At 40.8% G+C, this 19904-nt stretch overlaps 1 long non-coding RNA gene across 1 annotated transcript; it reads right to left on the bottom strand.

Annotated features, from left to right (window-relative positions):
• Positions 1–1592: 1592 nt before the first annotated feature.
• Positions 1593–19603, bottom strand: LOC135295934 (uncharacterized). Its single transcript, XR_010357970.1, has 7 exons — positions 19071–19603; positions 18427–18550; positions 17531–17646; positions 15700–17390; positions 6296–6624; positions 3568–3669; positions 1593–1902 (listed from the first exon to the last, which is right to left on the bottom strand). It is a non-coding gene; the product is annotated as an uncharacterized LOC135295934 (long non-coding RNA).
• Positions 19604–19904: the final 301 nt, after the last annotated feature.

The following is a 19904-nucleotide window of genomic DNA, read 5'->3' as shown; positions in this document are numbered from 1 at the left end:
TCTTAATGGGTACAGCTACTCCAAGGCCCCCTTCTCTCTTGTGGCATAATCATCCATGTTTATTACACAAGAACACTGAACACACAGGTGTTGTGTTACAAAACTTATGGTTTAGTCCATCCCCAAATGGAAATAAAAGTACAATAAGTTTATTTTTCTGAAGTTCTGGAAATGAACATTTACTGCAAGGTCTCAGAAGAGGGATTTTCATCTTTGTATCTGTCACCACCACAGAGGGCATCCAGGCTGAACTGGGCTCCAGCCGGCGTCTTCACTGCCTGCAGGCTGTGCCTACACAGATATTTGTGCAGAACCATTGTTTCCATGTTGTAGCACAGGTGCTTTGTGCTTGGAATACCATTAACATTAGGAGAAAAGAGATGCCACCCATCATCTCTCAGTTGGCTCTGCAAGGCTAATAGGCAATCCAACTTCTTTTTAAACACTGTAGTAAGAAGACATGACTCTAAATACACACAGCAGGCAGAAACATTGGTAGGAAGGTGCCGTTTCCAGCCATTCTCCAGTGAAACACCATCTGTTACAACATATGCAAGTGCAGCTACACATCCAGTTACAGGAGGTGAGAAGGGTAATTTTCAGCCTGAGAAGGATGAGTTCTGCGTGCTCATCTCCTTTCACCACGCCTTACCCATTAGCAGCAGAGGCAATCTACTGGAAAAAGAAGGATCACCACCATTTTCTGTCTCCCCCTAATGGAAAAGAAGACTCAAATCCCTTGCTCTGTACAGGAATAATGGTGTGAGTGGTTTGTAGATGTAGAACAAAAAAGTTAATTTCAAAAGTCCTAAATAACTGGAAGAATTTGAGAGTAAGAGAAATTCAAAATGAGACTAGAGCTAGCAAAAAGAAAATTAATATATAGAATTTATAGATGAAAATTTAATGAGCCCAAGCTTCCAGTTTTCTTTATTTGAATATTTTGACAGATACATTATTAACGCTAACCTTATTTTCCTAGCTGAAAAATTAACATAAACAGAAACACAAAACTCATGATGTGCCAAAAAAAAATAAATAGAAGAGTTATGGCTTGGAGACCCTTTCTTTGTATGGAAACACTAGACTCTAATTTAATTTTAAAAGAAACTAAAAAAAAACTAGTTTTCTCAGCCTGACAAATCTCCTCCAAAAATTATTTCCTCACTGATTACAGAAGCAGACAATTGGTGCCCAAACAATCAAAGAAGGTTGTATTGTCAGCATGTTAATCATAGTGTCTCTTAGCAACCATATTTTATTTACAAGTAACAATACTTCTTCAGAAGCCTGTCACACTTAATGAGAAGTATTTGTGGGGGAAGGGCTGGAATATGTATGTGCAGCTCCCACCTCTGGTGATAAGCAGCTTGTGAGGAGGACAGAGCAATGCTTTTGCTGATAACCAGATACTGATAGTAGTAGACAGAAAAACCTCTGAGGAGGTGGGGCAAGGGCTTGCACAAAACAGGGACTTGCCCTGCTGGTTTTCTGTGCCCACTCTGGTTGGTGCTTTTGACTCTCTGAGTCCATAGATTCCTCTCCCTTAGACACTGTGGAACTTTTTAAAAATGTACGAGATAGTCAAGGAATTTGGGGATAAGAACCTCCTTGTTTCCTTGCCCTTGGAGCTCACCAAGGACCAGGTTCTGCTCCCAGTACTTTCTCAGCAGCAGACAGGGAAAGCAGCTCTACATCTTCCATGCTTTCACATCAGTGTCAGCAGCAACAATCAGTGCTCACATCACCTGTTAAATATTAAAGATAGTGTCTGGAAAAGTCCATTTCACTCCAAATCAGTTTTCTTCTGCACTTGTAAAACAGTGCCTACTGGTAACCACCATGCTGAATTCCATTACTGGGATATTTTAGAGATAATTTCTAGATAGAAGATGCAATTGTCTGAAAAAGAGAGAGAAAAATGGAACATATTGTTATTTACTGGGAAGACATTTTGTAGCAAAACTGTACAAGGGATAGCAGAGGTACCCCTTGCTATCCCTTTCAGGGCTCCTTTCAGTTTTCTTTTTCTCTGATCAGCCATAGTTGTAGGAGGGACTGCATAGCCCAGTAAAAGTCACCTCAGCTCATGCTGATCTATTACAATATCTTGTCCCTATTCATGACAATCACAAGATGCTTCAGGGAAGGCTTTAATAAAAGATAAAAATAATCTGCTTCCATAAAGATATCAGCCTAATCCCTTGGAGTTAGAGTCAGCCTTAAATGTTTAAGCATGATCTTATGGTTTTCCTTCCAGAAATGTTGGTAATGAGAGCTTCTATTCTAGATGTCCTTGTTACCTATCCCATAATCCTAGGAGTTCTACCCTCAAATGCTGGCTTGTTTTTCCATTCCCTTTTTTTACACATTTTGAAATAACCATCTTCACATTTCAACAAATGTCTTTCTTCCTGAGATATGAGGAACAACAAGCAGATTGAAGAATCACATCAAAGCATGTATCAGTAACACATCTGTGGACTGTATGAGATGCTTTTGTTTGAAGAACTTATGTATGACATACACAGAAGAAGGACAGCCTGGACATCACAACAGCAAGAGGTTTGTAGAAAGAACACTGAACTCCAGAACACTGGAGCCAAAGTAGAGTTCCAATAGATCTTTTGTTCACAAAAACTTTTGCAGACGTTCAGAGACATACCCTCCTCATAAAAGGAAATTTGGAAGAAGGAAATAGTGGTTATTTTTTTTTTATTATTCCTGTCTGAACTTGTTATTTTGGTTTTTTTATATATTCTGTCCTTTCATGAGAGAATAAAAATAGAAGTGGGAATAAAATTTAGAGTTTAGTCCAAATCAAAAATTCAGACTCATCCTTAAAAGAATTTCCAAAATGACAAACTGCTTGTCCAAACCCACAAAAATCTTTGTGGCTTAGGCCTGCCCTGAACAAATATTCCCATAATTTTAAGATTTCAGCAACAGCTGGAAAAGGAAAGTCATTCCATGTATAACATGAGGACTTGCACAACTGTCTCTGACCCCTCAGGCTGCTTGATTTAGTAAGCAGAAATGGCAAAAAAAAAGGTGTAGTACCTAAAACAGTTCTGAGAATTCACTCTTGTTTACCAACATTTGGAGCAATTACTATGAAAATACTTCAGAATTATGTCAGATGGTGTCTTCAATTACCCAGAGAACTGTGGCATCCACAGTGAATGAAAGGGCAGACAGCAGCAGCAGATTTCTGAGGAACCTTATAGCTCTTCTTTAGCCACAGTCCCAGCACAGAGCCTCTCATCTCTGCACTCATTCCCCAGCCAGTGCTGGGAACACTTTGTAGCTCCACATGGTGAAATAGACATTTATATTCACTGTACCCCAGCATCCGCTGGGGGAAAGAAATGCCAAATCATAACTGCAGAACCCACCCATAGCTAGGCAGCCGTCTCTGCAATCTGCTATGTGCAAAGAATTCAGCTGCATCTGGCCCTCATACACACCATTAAAGGGAAATAACAAGCCCATTTCACCCTCTCCATCAGAGATCTAAACAGAGACTGATTCAGAACAGAGTTTATTATCCAGCTGCCAGCTACTCACCTTTGAAGAATCTCGTGGCCACCAGTGCTCCTGCAGTAATTATTTCAGAGCAATAGCAACACCTTGCAGGGTTTAGTATTTTCTCTCTCATCATTTATTTGGCTGTTAATGGTAGTAGTATGGTCAAATAACTAAATGAAAACAAGGAACCAACAACAAAAACAAACAAGCAAACAAAAAAAAAAAAAAAAAAAAAAAACAAACCACTAACATTTCAAAGCACAGATAGTGAGTGATATTGCCAATGAAATGCAAAAAACATATTGAACAAACCTGGCTGTGGAACATTTTAATAAAATTGAAAGCATCAGGAAGCTTTGAAGTCTTCCAAGCATACAGCAAAATCTGTTATTTACTATTGCAGCATCAAAAGAAAGATCCACCAATACACTGTACAGACATCAGGAAGAAAGGCTGTCATGGTCTTTGTTTGCAGTTTGCTTGCTTTTCTTAAAGTCTGTGCTAAAGGAAGAATCATGACTCTTTATGACATAGCACAGCCCTCATGTTTATTCCAGGTATTTTTGCTTTGAAGATCACTAGGGAATAGGAGTTCTTACATTGACTGCAGACATACAAGAGGTTAATATCTTCCTGTTTTCACAAAAAAGGAGGGGTAGCATGACCACAAATGACAAGAAGTCTAACAAATATTTTTCTGGCATTTCATTGTACATTGACTTTTCAAAATGTCAGCTCTGATTTGAACATAAGCAATGCTTAAATAAAAATAATTTATCCTTTTAAAGACCATTAAAGGTTTCTGGAGAAGGATCTAAACTGCAGAAGTCTCAGGAGTTTGAAGTTCACAGTAATTTCAGTAGAAGTCATAGCTGTTCAACCTTTGGGAGTCCCAACATTTGTACAGGTGTCTGAATAAACTGTTTGCTTCATTGACCATTGACCAACAACATATACAGAATCTTAGAATTGCTTAGGTTAGAAGATCATCAGGTTCAACCATTAACCCAGCACTGACAATCCCATCACTGAACCATGTCTGTAAGTGCCACATCCTTAAACACCTCCAGGGATGGTGACTCCAACACTTCCCTGGGCCGCCTGTTCCAGCACTTGACAACACTGTTAGTTAAGAAATGTTTCTTAATCTCCAAACTAAACCTCCCTTGGCACAACTTGACGCTATTTCCTCTCATCCTGTAGCTTGTTACCTGGGAGAAGTGACCAACACTGACCTGGTTACAACCTCCTTTCTCAGAGTTGTAGAGAATGATAATGGAGCCTCCTTTTCTTCAGGTTAAACACCCTCAGTTCCCTCAGCTGCTCTTCATTAGACTTGTGCTTTTGACCCTTCACCAGCTCTGCTGCCCTTCTCTGGACATGCCCCAGCATCTCAGCATCTTTATTGCAGAGAGGGGTCCAAAACTGACCGCAGGGTTGGAGCTGCAACCTCACCAGTGCCCAGCACAGGGGAGCAGTCACTGCCCTGGCCCCACTGACCACACTACTGCTGACACAACCCAGGTGCCATTGGTCTTCTTGGCCACCTGGACACACCGTGGCTCATGTTCAGCTGCTGTCACCAGCACGCCCAGGTCCTTTACCACTGAGCAGCTTTCCAGCCACTCTGCCCCCAGCCTGTGGCACTGCACAGGCACACTGCTTGTTGTGACCCCAGTGCAGGACCCAGGTCTTAGCCTGTTTGAACCTCACACCGTCAGCCTCAACCCATCAGTGCAGCCTGTCCAGATTCCTCTGTTTAGCCTTCAGACCCTCCAGCAGCTCAACACTCAAGCACAGATTGGTGCTTTCTATATATATATGTTATATATATATTTATAATTACTGTTATCATTAGAAATATTACTCTTCACTATGAGAGAAGTGATTGCAATTGTGCTCATGCTCTCTGGACCTGTCAGAGACCTGCAGGGAAGAGGGAATGGTGCAGATAAGAAAAATAGGAGAAAATTTGCTGTTATAGTTTTTTATTCCCTGTACCAGGTCTAGACAGACAACAAAATTGCACAAACATAGACTGGTTAGAAGGCACTCTTCTGATTATCTAGTTCATTTTTCTTTCTATAGCAAGGAACTATTCTACCCATCATATTCCCAAACTATCTTATTCCTTCTTGCTGAGCCTATTCTTTCATACCTCTAAGTGATGAGCATTGTGAAATGTTCTTAAGCAACCAAAGTGCCTACCAATTCCTACTATGAGAAAAGGAGAGCCTTTATCTCTCCTAAAATTCTAAGTAAAATTCTCTGTCTGCAGCTTGAGATTTAGTTTTTGCCTTACTCTTCATGGCCATTATTTTGCATCTTTTTATGTATTTATACATCTTGTGTGTTCTAAAGACACCAAACACCCCATCCTTTGTAGGTTCCCAGGCTTTCCCAGGCTTTTCACTTCTAAGAAACCATAACAATGTTGTGAAGAAGGATTATGTCGCAAATTTTATGGACTATGCTGCTGTTTATAAATCCCAGTGTGATGTTTGACCTCTATGCAGCAGTGTGGTGGGCTGACCCTGGCTGAATGCCAGGTGCCCACCAAGGCCACTCTGTCATTGCCCTCCTCAGCTGGGCAGGGAAGAGAAAATATAATAAAAGTCTCATAGGCTTAGATAAGGGCAGAGAGAAATCACTCATCAGTGACTGTCATGGGCAAAACAGAACCCACTTGGGGAAATCAGCTTAATTTATTACCAATCAAACCAGAAGAGGGTAATGAGAAATAAAACTAAATCTTAAAACACATTACCACCACCTCTTCCTTCTTCTCAGGCTCAGCTTCACTCCGCATTCCTCCACCTTTTCCTTCCAGCATCTCAGGGGGCTGGGGGCTGTGATCAGTTCATCACACATTGTCTCTGCTGCTCCTTTCTCCTCAGGGGGAGGACTCCTCACAGTCTTTCCCTGCTCCAATGTGGGGTCCCTTCCAAGGAAGTCAGTCCTCTATGAACTCCTGCAGCTGAGTCCTCTCCATGGCTACAGTTCTGCACAAACTGCTCTGGCATGGCTCCCTCCAGAGGCTGCAGTTCCTCCAGGAACAGGCTGCTCCAGCGTGGGTACCCCAGAGGATCACAAGTCCTGCCAGCAGGTCAGGTACAGCATGAGCTCCTTTCTCCATGGAGCAGCAAGTCCTGCCAGGAGCCCCTTCCAGCATGGGCTTCCCAGAGGGTCACAGCCACCTTTGGGCTGCAGGTGGATCTCTGCTCCCCCAAGGAGCTGCAGGGGCACAGCTGCCCCATCATGGGCTGCACCAGGAGCTGCAGGGTAGCACCTGGGGCACCCCTGCCTCTCCTTTACTGACCTGGTGCCTGCAGAGCTGCTGCTCTCACAGATTCTCAATCCTTTCTCCGGCTGTAGTTGCACAGGTTTTCTTGCATTCTTCTAAAATACATTATCCCAGAGGTGGCACCTTCTGACATCTTCTGACAAAAGTCACCCCTGTAGCCCCCCTGCTGTCAGCTACCCAAACCTTGCAGGGCACAGCATAATTCTCTTAACCTACATTCATTTTGTGACCCATTGCAATGTCCAAATACTTCTTTGCAAGACTGTTACCTCTCTTATCTCTGTTTTTCTTATTGTATTTTCTCAGCTGTTTATCCCCACCTGAGTGCAGAACCACACTTTTGTTTTAATTAAATTCTATATTGTTTTCAACATTATGTTTTTAATTGTTGCGATAATTCTGAATTAATTGTCATCTTTCAATCTGTTTGCTCTTTCAGATACATTTCACTTTTTGCTTTAATAAGCATATTCTAGAGACCTGGCATTGGATTAAAATGAAAACATTGAACTTACTAAGCCTAAGCTAGATCCTCAATTCATCACAGCAGTTTGACAGCGAAGAGCTGGCAGCTGCTCTGAATGCAGCATCCCCAGACACCTTTGTCCCCACTCTACAGTAACCCCAACTTGCCTGTGTTATGTGAGACCCTGAGCAAAGCCTAGCTATACCATGTCTATACCCTTAAGGCATGTTACTTCACATAAAAAGGTTTTGGATTGATCTGATATGATTAAATCCTGACAAATGATTTAACACTCACTGCATACTGCCAACAAATTTGCTACTTACTCATCTGGTGTTCTTTTAGGTGCCCTACAAAAGTACTGTAGGATTTCTTTATCTTGCATGTTCCAACAAAAAGATCTGGCCCATCATTTCATAAACTTCCCTTTTGACGTTCTTTTTTAATTTGTCTTATGTTTGCCCTTTTCCAGTCTTCCAAACCTTAATTCACCTCCACACATTCTCAAAATGTACTGAGAGGCTGCTGAGATTTCTTCAGCTAGGGTTTTCACAAACCTGAGCAGGATTTCATCAAGGTCAGAGAATCAGAAATTTCTAAGTGTACTTAAAGCAAGCCTTTCTTTTTTCTTCCTCTTTGTCATTGATGTTAATTTTGATAACAGTTTGAGCACCATTGTCTTCATAACATGCAGCACAGAGTCCTGATTCAGTCCTTGCAGTCCTCTCCTGGGAGAGACAAGGGATGACCAAACTAAGCTCCCCACAAAACTCCTGAAGTCAGCACACCAAAAATCTGCCTCAGCTCTTTTAGTCTCCAAGGAACCAAGATTGATCCAAACCTGACTCAAACAACAATCTTCAACTCAGAGAAGATATTTCAAAATGCGGGAATCATGTTATCCCTGTGTTTTTGCTTCCACTCAGAATCACAGAATCACAGAATGGTTTGGGTTGCAAGGGACCCTAAAGTTCATCCAGTTCCAGCTCCCCTGCCCTGTGCAGGGACACCTTCCACTAGATCAGGTTGCTCAGAGCCCCACCCAGCCTGGCCTTGAACACTTCAAGGGATGGGACCACAGAATGTGAAGTAACAAACAAGTTTATCTACCCTCTTAGCTCAGGTGGAAAAATTAAGCAGTGTTGGAGGCTTTTATCTGAAACTTTTTTGATAAAAAGTCTGTTCAGTTTCCATGCAACAGCCTTTGAAAATATCCAAACATTACATATAAAATGATCCACTTAAAGATGAAATATATTTTAAAAAATCAAATGTCCCAAACATTGGGACTATTAGACTTAGGAAACTTCATGCAATTTTTGTTTGTGTATAAGGATGATTATTTTTTGAATGTAACAATTTTTTCGAAGACCTCAGCCTTATTGATTGTGGAAGAGACAAACAATACCCCCAAACATCATACTAAATCTGATAGGATTTAACTATTTTGATCTAAATATTTTCTAACACATTATTGAAAATACTGTGACAATATTCTGCTCCCACCTACAGGGAAGAATTACATGTTCTTTGTATTCAAGTTTGACAGATATACTCCATTGGCATATGGGGAAAATTCCCATTTTCTTAAATAAAGGTAAAGCACAAATGTTTTAAAAGACAAGGCAACCTCATTTGTTGCAAAAAGGCACAGCAGCAGGTGGGAAGGCAGAAAAGTGTTTTTTAGCTACATCCAGCTTCAAATTTTCATAAAGACAGCAAATGGAGTGAGTTTAAATCCTTTACATCACTACTCACTGACACAAAGAACTCACTAATATCACTGTCAAGTCCAGCATAAAGTTAAATTGAAATTCTATGACTATGAATGAAGTCCTGTGGAAAGCAGAAAAATAAACTGTAGATTTTGTAAAGAATGGCCTGACACACATCTGGGGGAAAAAGTAAAACTATAACTGAACCAAGAAGTTTAAGGGATTAATGTACATGGATGCATCATTAAATAATTAATTATATTGAACTATTTTAAATCAAAGCATATTAATCATAGAACTCAGGTTCCTAAATTCGGAAAGCAATTAAAACACTTTATCATTTCATAACTTGTTGAGTTGCCCAGAGTATTTAGAAAAAGCATTTCTTTCTAACTTTAAGTTCCATGGCTGGACAGATGTTTTGTACAATTAAAGTAGAAATTCAGAGATCCTACTGAATGGCAGCACAGCAGCCAATCCTCCCAGTTTTACTTCACCAGTGAACTTCCTGTGAAGAGTCTCTACCCCTCATCCAAGAAGATCATTGAAGAATTAGTTAAACAATACAGGAGGTATTGGTAGCCCCCCAGGTTGCCCTTGGGGGCTACCACTCCTTTGCTGGATTTTGTTAGTTGGCTTAGGTGTCCCAGTGTTCCCCACTTTAGGTCATCCCTACCTTGTTTTTCTAGCTTTTTCCCATTTAATCCATATGACACAGTGTCTGTCTTACAGGAGAAAATAAAAGATAAAAATAAAAGAAAAAAGAAAGAAAACTGAGTCAACAGGTTCAATCACCATCATGTGATCATCCAGACATGTCAAGCATCAGCGTTGTCCTTGATATGGCCTTTGCCAACTCACTGTCCCCCTGCCAAAGCCTGGCCATCACCCAGGAGCTCTCCCAGCCCCAAAGATGGTCCCAAAAGGTAGTTTGAAAGTAGAAATATTATTATATGGACTGGAAAGTAACATGAGTGGGTTTATCTAAGCAAAATAATCTGTTCCATGGCCAGAGAATCTGTTCATGGACAGAGAATGGCCCCTAACCTAGTCTCTACTAAATCCTTGTCCCTAGTCAATTGCCACTCTGAGTCTGATGATATCTAAACCACTTCTTCATCTGAGCCTTGAGCATTTGTTCAAATTCCTGTGAAGAAATGCTTACCACCACGTACACATACCTGCAGAAAAGGTCTGTATTTTCAGTGGCAGTGTAACAAAACCACAAGAAATGTACCATAAAAACCTATTGTGCTTTGCTTCATAGGAAACATGCAATTAATTTTTCTGGCAATAAAAGGGGTGGGAGGAACTTGTCGAATTTACTTTCTTGCTGTCTCTTATTCTTTTGGGTTCAATACAGTCAAACAGGTTTTATAACAGGAAGAAATCTCTTCATCCTTTTCTGTTGTGCACATTCACGATGCAGAATGGTGGGGAGGTTTCTTTACACTCTTCAGCTGAAACTACATGCAAAGGTCATTCCATGTATAACAATACATCAGGAAGACATCAGAGTGGCTGGCAAAAATTTAAAAATCATATATGCAGAAATCTTTTATGGAATATGCACAGGTATTCGCTCTCAGCAATGACATTTGTAGAATTCCAAAGCAGGGTAAGTATCTATTCAATACCATCAAAGGAATTGATAAAGAGTAGGGAACTTCAGGACATTTTAAAATTGTTTTACTTGCTTTTTCCTTATCTGGGTTTTTTTCTTTTTTTTTTTTCTAATTAAGATTTTATTGAGTTTTTCATAATGGAAGACTATAACCAATCAGCAGAAGTATTATCATATGAATTTTAGCTTAGTAATTTACTGGGGCCAATTCATTACTTTTTCTAACAGGCCAAGAAGCTGTAACTTCAGGTGCAGTCAATCACATCTTTGAGAACATTAAGCAGAGGAAGCAAGAAATGAGAAGCACCAGCATAAATTAGATAAAAAACCTAAACAAGGACTGAAAAGAAGGCTAAATTCAGTTTACCAGCAAAATCTGATGTGCTACATACAGAAAAATTTGAAACTTAGAAGAATTCATGAGTCAGCCATTCAGGGAATCATACCAGGAAGCTAATGAGTTTATTCTCACATGAGACCCCATGAAAAAGAAATTGGTCTGTGAAAGCAATTCCAGAAAGCCAAACATACCTTAAAGCATTTCCAGCCAACCCATCAGCTCTTCCCAAGAGAAATTAGGAGTGGCTGTTCCAGGGGCAAAGGCTGATTGGCATGCTGGTCAAGTAGCCCACCCGTGGAGAACACTCAGTGCTTTGCCATTGCAATATCTTCCCTCTAACACCCACAGAAATCTCTGTTCATGGTCCCATCCCAACACTGCAGAGACTGGACCAGCTTGGGCTGGTGTGTCTCTGCACATGGAATGGTTTGAATTCATTCAAAGGAATCTGTTCTGCCATTCCCAGCAGAATGGGAGTGGCATTCTCACTACCACTAAGCTTTTGCACATACCAGGATAGGACAGGAGAATTTTTTCCCAGGCCCAGCACAGGAACTGGGAGACTCTGTTTGCTCTGTGTCCAGCTACACAAAATAGATCAGCCACCTTAGCCCAGGTGCCAGTATCTCTGAGTGGGAGCTGTCTGACCCAATGTCAAGGCTTGTCTCATTCATACCAGGCTATAGGATGCACTTTGGTACCCCTGCTACATGTCTCCTTCAATATGAGGCAAATTGCACCTTTGAGAGTGCTTATTTCTTTCAATCAACTATAAAGAGAACGTAAGGTAAATAATTCAGATGTATCTTCCAACACCAAACACTTCAGCTGAGAGAAATGCATGCTGTATGTCCACAACACCAACAAAAAAAGGCAATACAATTAATTCTAGTTAGGACAAGGGGGTTTGTAAGTCCTGGCAAGGACCCACTCTTAATTTGTCTCACCTTTCTCAGAAAAAAGAGAGCTCTGTGAGGAAGTTTAAGGAGATCACCATCCAACATCAGGCCATCCTGGCAGTTTTCTTATATAAAGATTTCAATTTACCATTTTTTCACAAGAATTTTTTTATATATACATATGTGCATATATTAAAAATTAAATATAATAAAAAATTAATAATGAAAAATAAATGAAGGTTTTCCTTGATCTAAAGTTTAGCAACCTGCATTTGGGGAATATTTATTATTTTCTGGAATACATAAGAATTTGTATTTGACTGAAGATGAACAATAACAGAGCAAAATCAAGGTTTTAATTAATCACTGAGTGCTTGTCATTTTGACAACTAAAGAATTGGGAAGCTGCAAAGAACCAAAGTGAAACAACATCAATCATCTGGCTACAATAAATAATTTAATAAAAAAAAAATCACTGAATAACTATGAGGTCTAAGGAGGTAAAATAAAAAAGACAGAGAAATAAAGCAGGAGCATCAGAGAAACTATGTACAGCTGACCCTATTTATATTGATATTACACAACAGTCACAATCTCCATCACGTCTTTTGCTATGCAGAATAAAATACCATACTCATTTACCTTGGAGATGAGCATCACAGCTTTTGGAGAGAAGAATAAAACAGATTTACAATGACATTCATATATTATTTTATCATGTTTCTATCAAGTTAATTAGTCTCATCAGCAAATAGAGAAAAAGAAAAAACCAAATAATTTAGTTGCCATCATGCAGCATCACAGGCAGGTCCAGCACCCTGCTTGGTGCCCATCTCACAGAACCTGCAATCAACCAAAGCCAGCCACAGGGAGCACAGACAAAATTAAGAGTTAACAAGTGCCAAGCAATGAACACAGTGAGGAACAACTTTACATAACCAGCAGTGCCTCACACTAGATTGTTTTCTGAAAACTTCACCTCAATCTTCAGCAGTGGCCAGAATGACAAAGAGACTATTAAAAATTAGCAGCATAAGACAGAGGGTAAAATGGAAAGCAGCATTGTTCCATTGTTGAAACTCACTGTGTGGATAAGAAACCTTTCTATAAGCTATAATGGGGCAATGTCAAAGGGTAGTGCTGGAGCAGCTGAGCCTCTGGTGTGACACAGTGGAGCAGTTCTTGTGCTCACATTCTGTGAGATTTATTTGGACAGAATGTGGGCCTAAAGCAAGAGTAAACTGCGCGTGTTTTATTTCATATCTAACAGCTTATGGGACATGATTGTGTCAGGATAAAAGTAAAAAAGCCAGATAATGTTCTCTTTCTGTTTTTAAAAAAATATATTCCCTCCCCTCTCCCCTGGACAGAACATGCTCACACAATATAATTTCCTCTCTCCTTTGCTTAGGGATCAAATAGACTCAAATCTAACTACACATATAAAAAGTCCCATCACTTTTCCAAAATGGCACTACCAACAACACCGCAGCACTTCAGCAAGACTCCAGCAAGGTAGTGGAGAGGAAGGGCCAACTTTGATTGCATGGTTTTACAGAGTGCTAGGAAGATCCTGATGCATTTTCCTCCATGGGGAAGTTTCACAGTAAAACACTGAAATCATCCAAAATTATGGCGTGCTGCAATCCTGCAGTCAGCCAGTGGCCGTCTCTGCAAGAGCTCTTCTCTAGGAGTTCAAACACTCAGCCACCAGCAAGCTTTCAGCAGGCTGCAACATCTGCTGCTCTCAATTCCTGCTCCAAGTCTGCAGCTGAATTGGCAGCTGGTCTGGCTCGGCAGGTAGAAGGGGATGGTCATGAAGGAGGAATCCTTCTACCCCAGCTGGTTTCTCCAGGGGTGGTGTTAGCAGAGCCCTGATACCTGCAGAGACCTTTCTGAAATTAGTATTATGCACCTTCTCTGTCTAATCCAGCCTATTATTTTCATCTGTGATATTTTTCCTCTTTGACCTATGGTCCCTTGTCATTTAAACACAGTATGGGATGCAACACACTTTCTGGTTTTTCTGGGGGTTAGTGGGTGACATGATGTGGTAAAGGGGGTTACAGAGCCAGACTGGGGAGCAGAGCACATGCCCTGACCTGTGCTGAGGGGTGGCATGGACTGGACAGAGTGAGTGAGCCAAGGATGCCAACACTGCAGCTGAGTGACACAGAGCGAGCTGTCACTCCTGGCAGAGATCACAGGTAGGCACAATAAAACGCTGTGTTGAAAGATTTTCTTGGCTAACTGTTGTATTGTTTCAGCTAATTACACCTCCTTAAATTGCAGGGTGCAGCACCCCTGCCTGCCCAGCCAGCAGCACTCAGGAATCCCTCCCTGCAGCTGAGCTTGCTGCACACACTCACTCCTTTGGCCGCCTGCTTGCACGTCAAGCCCTGCAGTCCATTAATCATTTCAACCACTCTTCACTCTACAAAATAACATAATAGACTTCTAAAAATGAGAGATGAAGAGGGCTAGCAGTACCATCCAATCCCTTCCCCTTCCCAGGGAATATTTCCCCAGTCTATTTTTCTTACCTATTTTCTGACGTCTCAAGTTTAGGCCAACAATTCTTCTGCCAGTCCTTCCACTTTGTTAATGACGGGATGATGGATAATAGATTTTGTTTCTGTAACCTCTTCACTTTCTTCAGGGGAACTTTTTGAAATAATCCCATCAGGATTTCTTTCAGTCTTAAGTTCAAGGGTTGGCAGTGGGGAAGAGCAACTCATCTCATCCGTATTCTCATGCCACGTTAAACACAAAATGCTTCAGCAGTTTAGTTTCCCCACACAGCTTTCAGCTGCCCTCTGTGCTGCATGGGAAGAACTAAGCCCTCAGGGTAAGGAGTTATTTCTTTTCCTTACCATGCTAACCCCGGGCTCTTCCAAAGCATAGAGTCTGTTGTCACTGAAGCCCAAATATGACAAATTATGTGTGGATAATTTTCTGATATACCCATTTGTCTCCCTGAGTGTGGTGAGACCACCAAAGGAAAATAGCAAGTGATGGACCTGAAATATGCTGAAAGTCGTGCCTACATTTTAGATATATCCCTATGAAACAGATTATCTTAGAGGTTGGTAAGAAAAAAATACAACCTCAGTTCCCCACCTCTTTTTTGTGTATTTATTGCTTGGTTAATAGAATGATCAAAACATTCTCATGGCAGTGAGCAAATTTGCATACACAGAATATTAATAAAAGAGTATGGTTTTCCCTCCCTGCAGCATGCAAAAATCAGCTGCTTAACAACCATTGCTATTCCAGGAAAAAACCTAGGAGAAATACTTCTCTACACTAGTGCTAATAGTACAACAATATGCAATTTTTTAGACTGGTGTTTTCAAATTATTTTAATGGGTTTAGGTACCTTATCCCTCTTGAGTCTCAGGAAGTTTCATTTCATATGTAATAGTTACCCCAAAGCAGCTACACATGCAGTACTCCATGGCAAAGATAAATGCTTTGGCTTTGTTTTTCTCAAAGGATGGTACAGAGCAGTTCCCAGCCCCTTCACCAGCTTCTGTCCACACCATCGTGCTGATATACTCTGTCTTTTCCTTTTGTTTTTTTTTTTTTATGAACAGGATAACAAAGAGGTATTCTTTCTACTCAAGTAGAAAGCAGAGCCATGGCTGTTTGATCCTCAATACATAGAAACCTTATCACAAAAAATCTTGAGAAATAAGGCAGTACTCAACATTTACCATGAATAACTGTACCACTCCATGTCCAAGCTTTTTCCTGCATATACAAGAGGAATTATAGAAATTTTTGGAGCAGCTGTGGGCCTACTGATTCACATCCTACTTACAAAATAGTATAGGACTTCTCATTTAAGACCAGTGACAGAACTTTATGATGAAATCCTGGTTTCAGGCTCTTTCAGTCTGGCCCATCTGGAACTGAACGAGTCTACAAGAGGCCACTAAGACACTCAACAGGGCTGTGGAACCTCTTCTGTGAGGAAATGCTGAGAGAGTTGGGTTGGTCAGCCTGGAGAAGAGAAGGCTCCAAGGGTCCATATATCACCTTTTGTACCTAAAGAGGCTCTAAGCGAGCAGGAGAGGGACTTTTTGCAAGGCCTGTAGTGACAGGACAAGGCAGAATTGGCTTTAAACTGAATAAGGATAGGTTTAGATTGGATGTTAGGAAGAAATTCTTTATAGTGAGGGTGGTGAGACACTGGAACACATTGCCAGAGAAACTGTGGCTGCCTCATCCCTGGAAGTGTTCAAGGCAAGACTGGATGGGGCTCTGAGCAGCCTGGTCTAGTGGAAGGTGTCCCTGCCCATGGCAGGGAGGTCGGAACTTGATGAACTTTAACTCAATCCATTCTGTGGAATCCAACTCAAACCATTCTATGAGTTCTCTCTGCCTCACCTCGTAATAACTCTAGTTACAAGAAGTTTGAATTCAACAAAAATGTTTGATTTTCATAATTCCTAATTTTACTATATGCCAGGTGATCTGTGTAGTATAGTAATTTTTTAAAGACATCTAATAAATATTTGAATAAATTGCATATTGTTTTAACGTAGCATTTAATTTCTAATTATACAATGTAGATTTTATTACAATTTTTATAAAATTGTAGTGCTATAAATTATAAAAGTTAAAATTAGGTGTATGTCCTTAAAAACATCCTACAAAATATTTTTTCAGCAAAGGCTTTCAATACATCATCACCTGCTAGTCTAAGTGCATTTTAACATATAAAGACCCCTTCAAAACTCAGATAACCAAGGAAACTGCATTTCAGATAAACATCCACTCTCAGGTTTCCTGCCTGGCATAAATCTTAATATCACAGAAATGTCTTTCACTGTTAATGTATAAAAAACAGACCACCACAAAAATGTAAGTAAGACAAAAGAGTCAAACTTGGATGCCCTAAATTTAATATCAGCATCCACATTTAAGTAAATGGACCATAATATTCAGAGGTACTGAGTGCAACTCCTACTGCCTGCTGTCAACAGAGAGGCAAGGGCAGGAATCAAAGGGGAGAAAGAAAAGACAGGTATATGAGTGTTCCAGAGAGAGGTTGGATTTATGAACACAGTTATTAGAGTATAGTAAATAAGACCCTACTGTGTGATTTTCTGTCTGTACAATCTAGTTGTCCTCTTAAAATGTGCTAAATATAGAGTAAATGTACCAGCAAAGAGAAAATGAATTGATAGGCAAATAAGCACAGCAGTAGCTTGCAAGCAATGTAAAAAATAAAACTCTTTAAGAGCTCTTCAAAACATATTGCTATTTTTTTCTCACTCTGGGAACCACTTGCTCAGCTCACAAGGGATCAGAAGGGAAGAGATGCACAGGAGATTGTGCAATTTTTGTCAGCCCAGAATCAGCAGGAGCCTATCCTGAACTGTCACCAAGCAGAGGTCTGACTTCAGCCCAGTCCCACATTGGCCTCCAGCCAGCTCCAGGCTGGATTTGCCGACTGCAGCCCCAGGAAGGCAGATGACTTTGTACCACATCACAGTGTGAGGTGACCTGTGTGCAAACAAGACAAACCAGCAGGAGAAGGGCTCCTGCACCTCTGCAGGAGGGCTTGGCCAGCAGTGGCAAGGTGCTGACTTGATATACATTGATTTATTTGTATTTATCTTACTGCATTTACTGCGCTCACCTACCAAAGAGAATGCAGATTTTATCAGTAAAGAGCCTTTCCTCTCGCCTTGCAGAAGGATGTGGCAACAAGAACCTGAAGTACCCATGTCACCTTTTCCTTGTCAGCTCCTGTCAGTGCCTGGTGGGAAAAGGAGTTCAGGTATCAAGTCACTCAGCCTCCCCAAAGTCTGGTAGATCTTTGGGCTGAAGCAGCCCAAGGAAAACAGAAGCACCTGAGTTGTTCATGCTCAGGTGCTACTAGAAAGAAAACAAAGCATTTATCGGATTTTTTTTTAAATCTCAAACTAAAAATTTGTTCTCTCTCATTCACAAAACCCCACATTCTTTTCAAACTGCAGAGAGCATGTAATAAAAACTTTACATTCACATCTCGGTTCTTAACCTCCTCCAAATTTGGACTCTGCCTTTCCAGATCAAAGACACCTCCAAGTGCTAGAGATAATTGTCCACTTTACTAGTACTGGTACTAGTATTAGTTGGTGCTAATGACCAACAGATTAACATGAGCCTTCCTGTAGGGAATATGTTTGCTAGGACAGTATAAAGTAAATTCAATTTCCACTATTTGAATTAAACAAACCTGAAGTTCCTCAGTCTTCAGAGCTATAAATCTGGAGCCAGATGAGCTCCTTTTCTGCTTTCATTAATAAAATGAAGATACATTTCTTTTCTTATTCATGCAGTGATTCCTTGCCACCTGTATAAGCCGTTAGTACAAATGACAATGGCAACATGTCACCACAATTTAGAAAGGTACAGATCACAGTTCTCCTGAGATGAAATTCACAGCTATGAAAGCCCTTCAGCCATCAATAACAGAAAAAGAAAACAGTGAGATTCTGTAATTATACTCAGAAAATGAAAGAGCAGCCCCTTTCACAAATCAATGCCACATAACCTGTCAAGAGTCGTTTGCATGTAACCCTATTCTTCCCAAGCCCACAGAGGTCCAAGGGAAATACATCAGTGCAGTCAGGGTCTCTTCTGCAGCACATTTAACATTTATGATTCTCAAAATGTACCTGTGAAAATAAATTCCATTACCATAAAGTAAACAAAATGTAATTGCACTGGCCAATTATAACATCATACAACACCACATTTCATTTTAATCCTTATTAGAGCTAGTTCCAAAAGACTCCTGCTCACCTTCCATCCTCCAGCCCAGTCCCTATTATTGTTATTTATGAAAAAGACTGTAGTAGAAGAGACACAAGACAATATTCTAACTGTTTCTGCTTTTCAATTATGAATATGTGTTACTTTTGCCAATAAGAAAGGCATTTGTGTAACTAGCTCCTGGAACCAGGAATTGCTGCTCAGGCTTATAATGAACTTGGTGTTCTGAGGCACCAGAAGGAGAGCTGCAGTCCAACAGCTCTTTGAAGCAACCCAGACATAGGCAGTATGTGCAGGTCACACAATACATGAGAAAGGTCAGTGAAAGTAGGACACCCTGTTCTCAGATTGATGGGCCTTCAAGGAGCTGTGGACAATGGCAAAGATTGCTGTGCTGCCAGTGAGCTGCACGTGGAGATTCACCTTCAAACTAGAGGCAGTTCTGCACCTCCTCTTTGCTGCCTTTTTTCTCCTTGTACTTTCCTGGGTCTTTGGTCAGTGACAAACAAGACCAGTACTACTATTTTCAGTACACACAGGGAGAAGCCCCAGTGCCTGAAGCATTTCTATAATAATGCAGTCAAAGTTGAGGGTGGGAGGGTGTATGTAGGTGTGCCAAGTCAGCACTTGAAGAGCACACTGACAGCTTCTACAGAGGGGAAACAGGGTGGTATGGTCTTCATAACGTCAACACCAGCGTTCCAAAATTTCCACTTGCACGAAAGAATATGACACTATTGCCACTGGTTTTCATTGGCATTGAGTTAAATTTCTTCATAGTGGTTGGTACGGGGCTGTGTTTTGGATTTGCACTGAACAGAGGGTTGTTAATACAGAGATGTTCTTTTCTCTTTGCTGAACAGGGAATACACAGAGCCAAGGCCTTTTCTGCTTTTTGTAATGCCACGCTGGTGAGGAGACTGTGGGTGAGACACTGTCCCAGCTGTCTCCAGCTGGCCAAGGGGACATTCCATATGCCATTCCATATTCCATACCATGACATCATGCTCAACGTATAAAGTGGAGCGCAAAGGGAGGAATGGGGGGACATTTGTAGTGATGATGTTTGTCTTCCCACATCACCATTTCATGTGATGGGGCCCTGCTCTTCTGGGGATGAATGAACACCTGCTTGTCCATGGGAAGTGGGGAATTAATTCCTTTTTTTATTTTGCTTGCATGCACAGCTTTTGTTTTTCCTATTAAACTGTCTCTGCCTCAACCCATGAGTTTTTCCAGCTTTTACCCTTTCAGTTC

This window comes from Passer domesticus, chromosome 3 (genome assembly GCF_036417665.1).
Source record: "Passer domesticus isolate bPasDom1 chromosome 3, bPasDom1.hap1, whole genome shotgun sequence".
NCBI lineage: Eukaryota > Metazoa > Chordata > Aves > Passeriformes > Passeridae > Passer > Passer domesticus.
The sequence above is the reverse complement of the archived record's forward strand: the minus strand, read 5'-3'. Positions and strand labels throughout refer to the sequence as shown.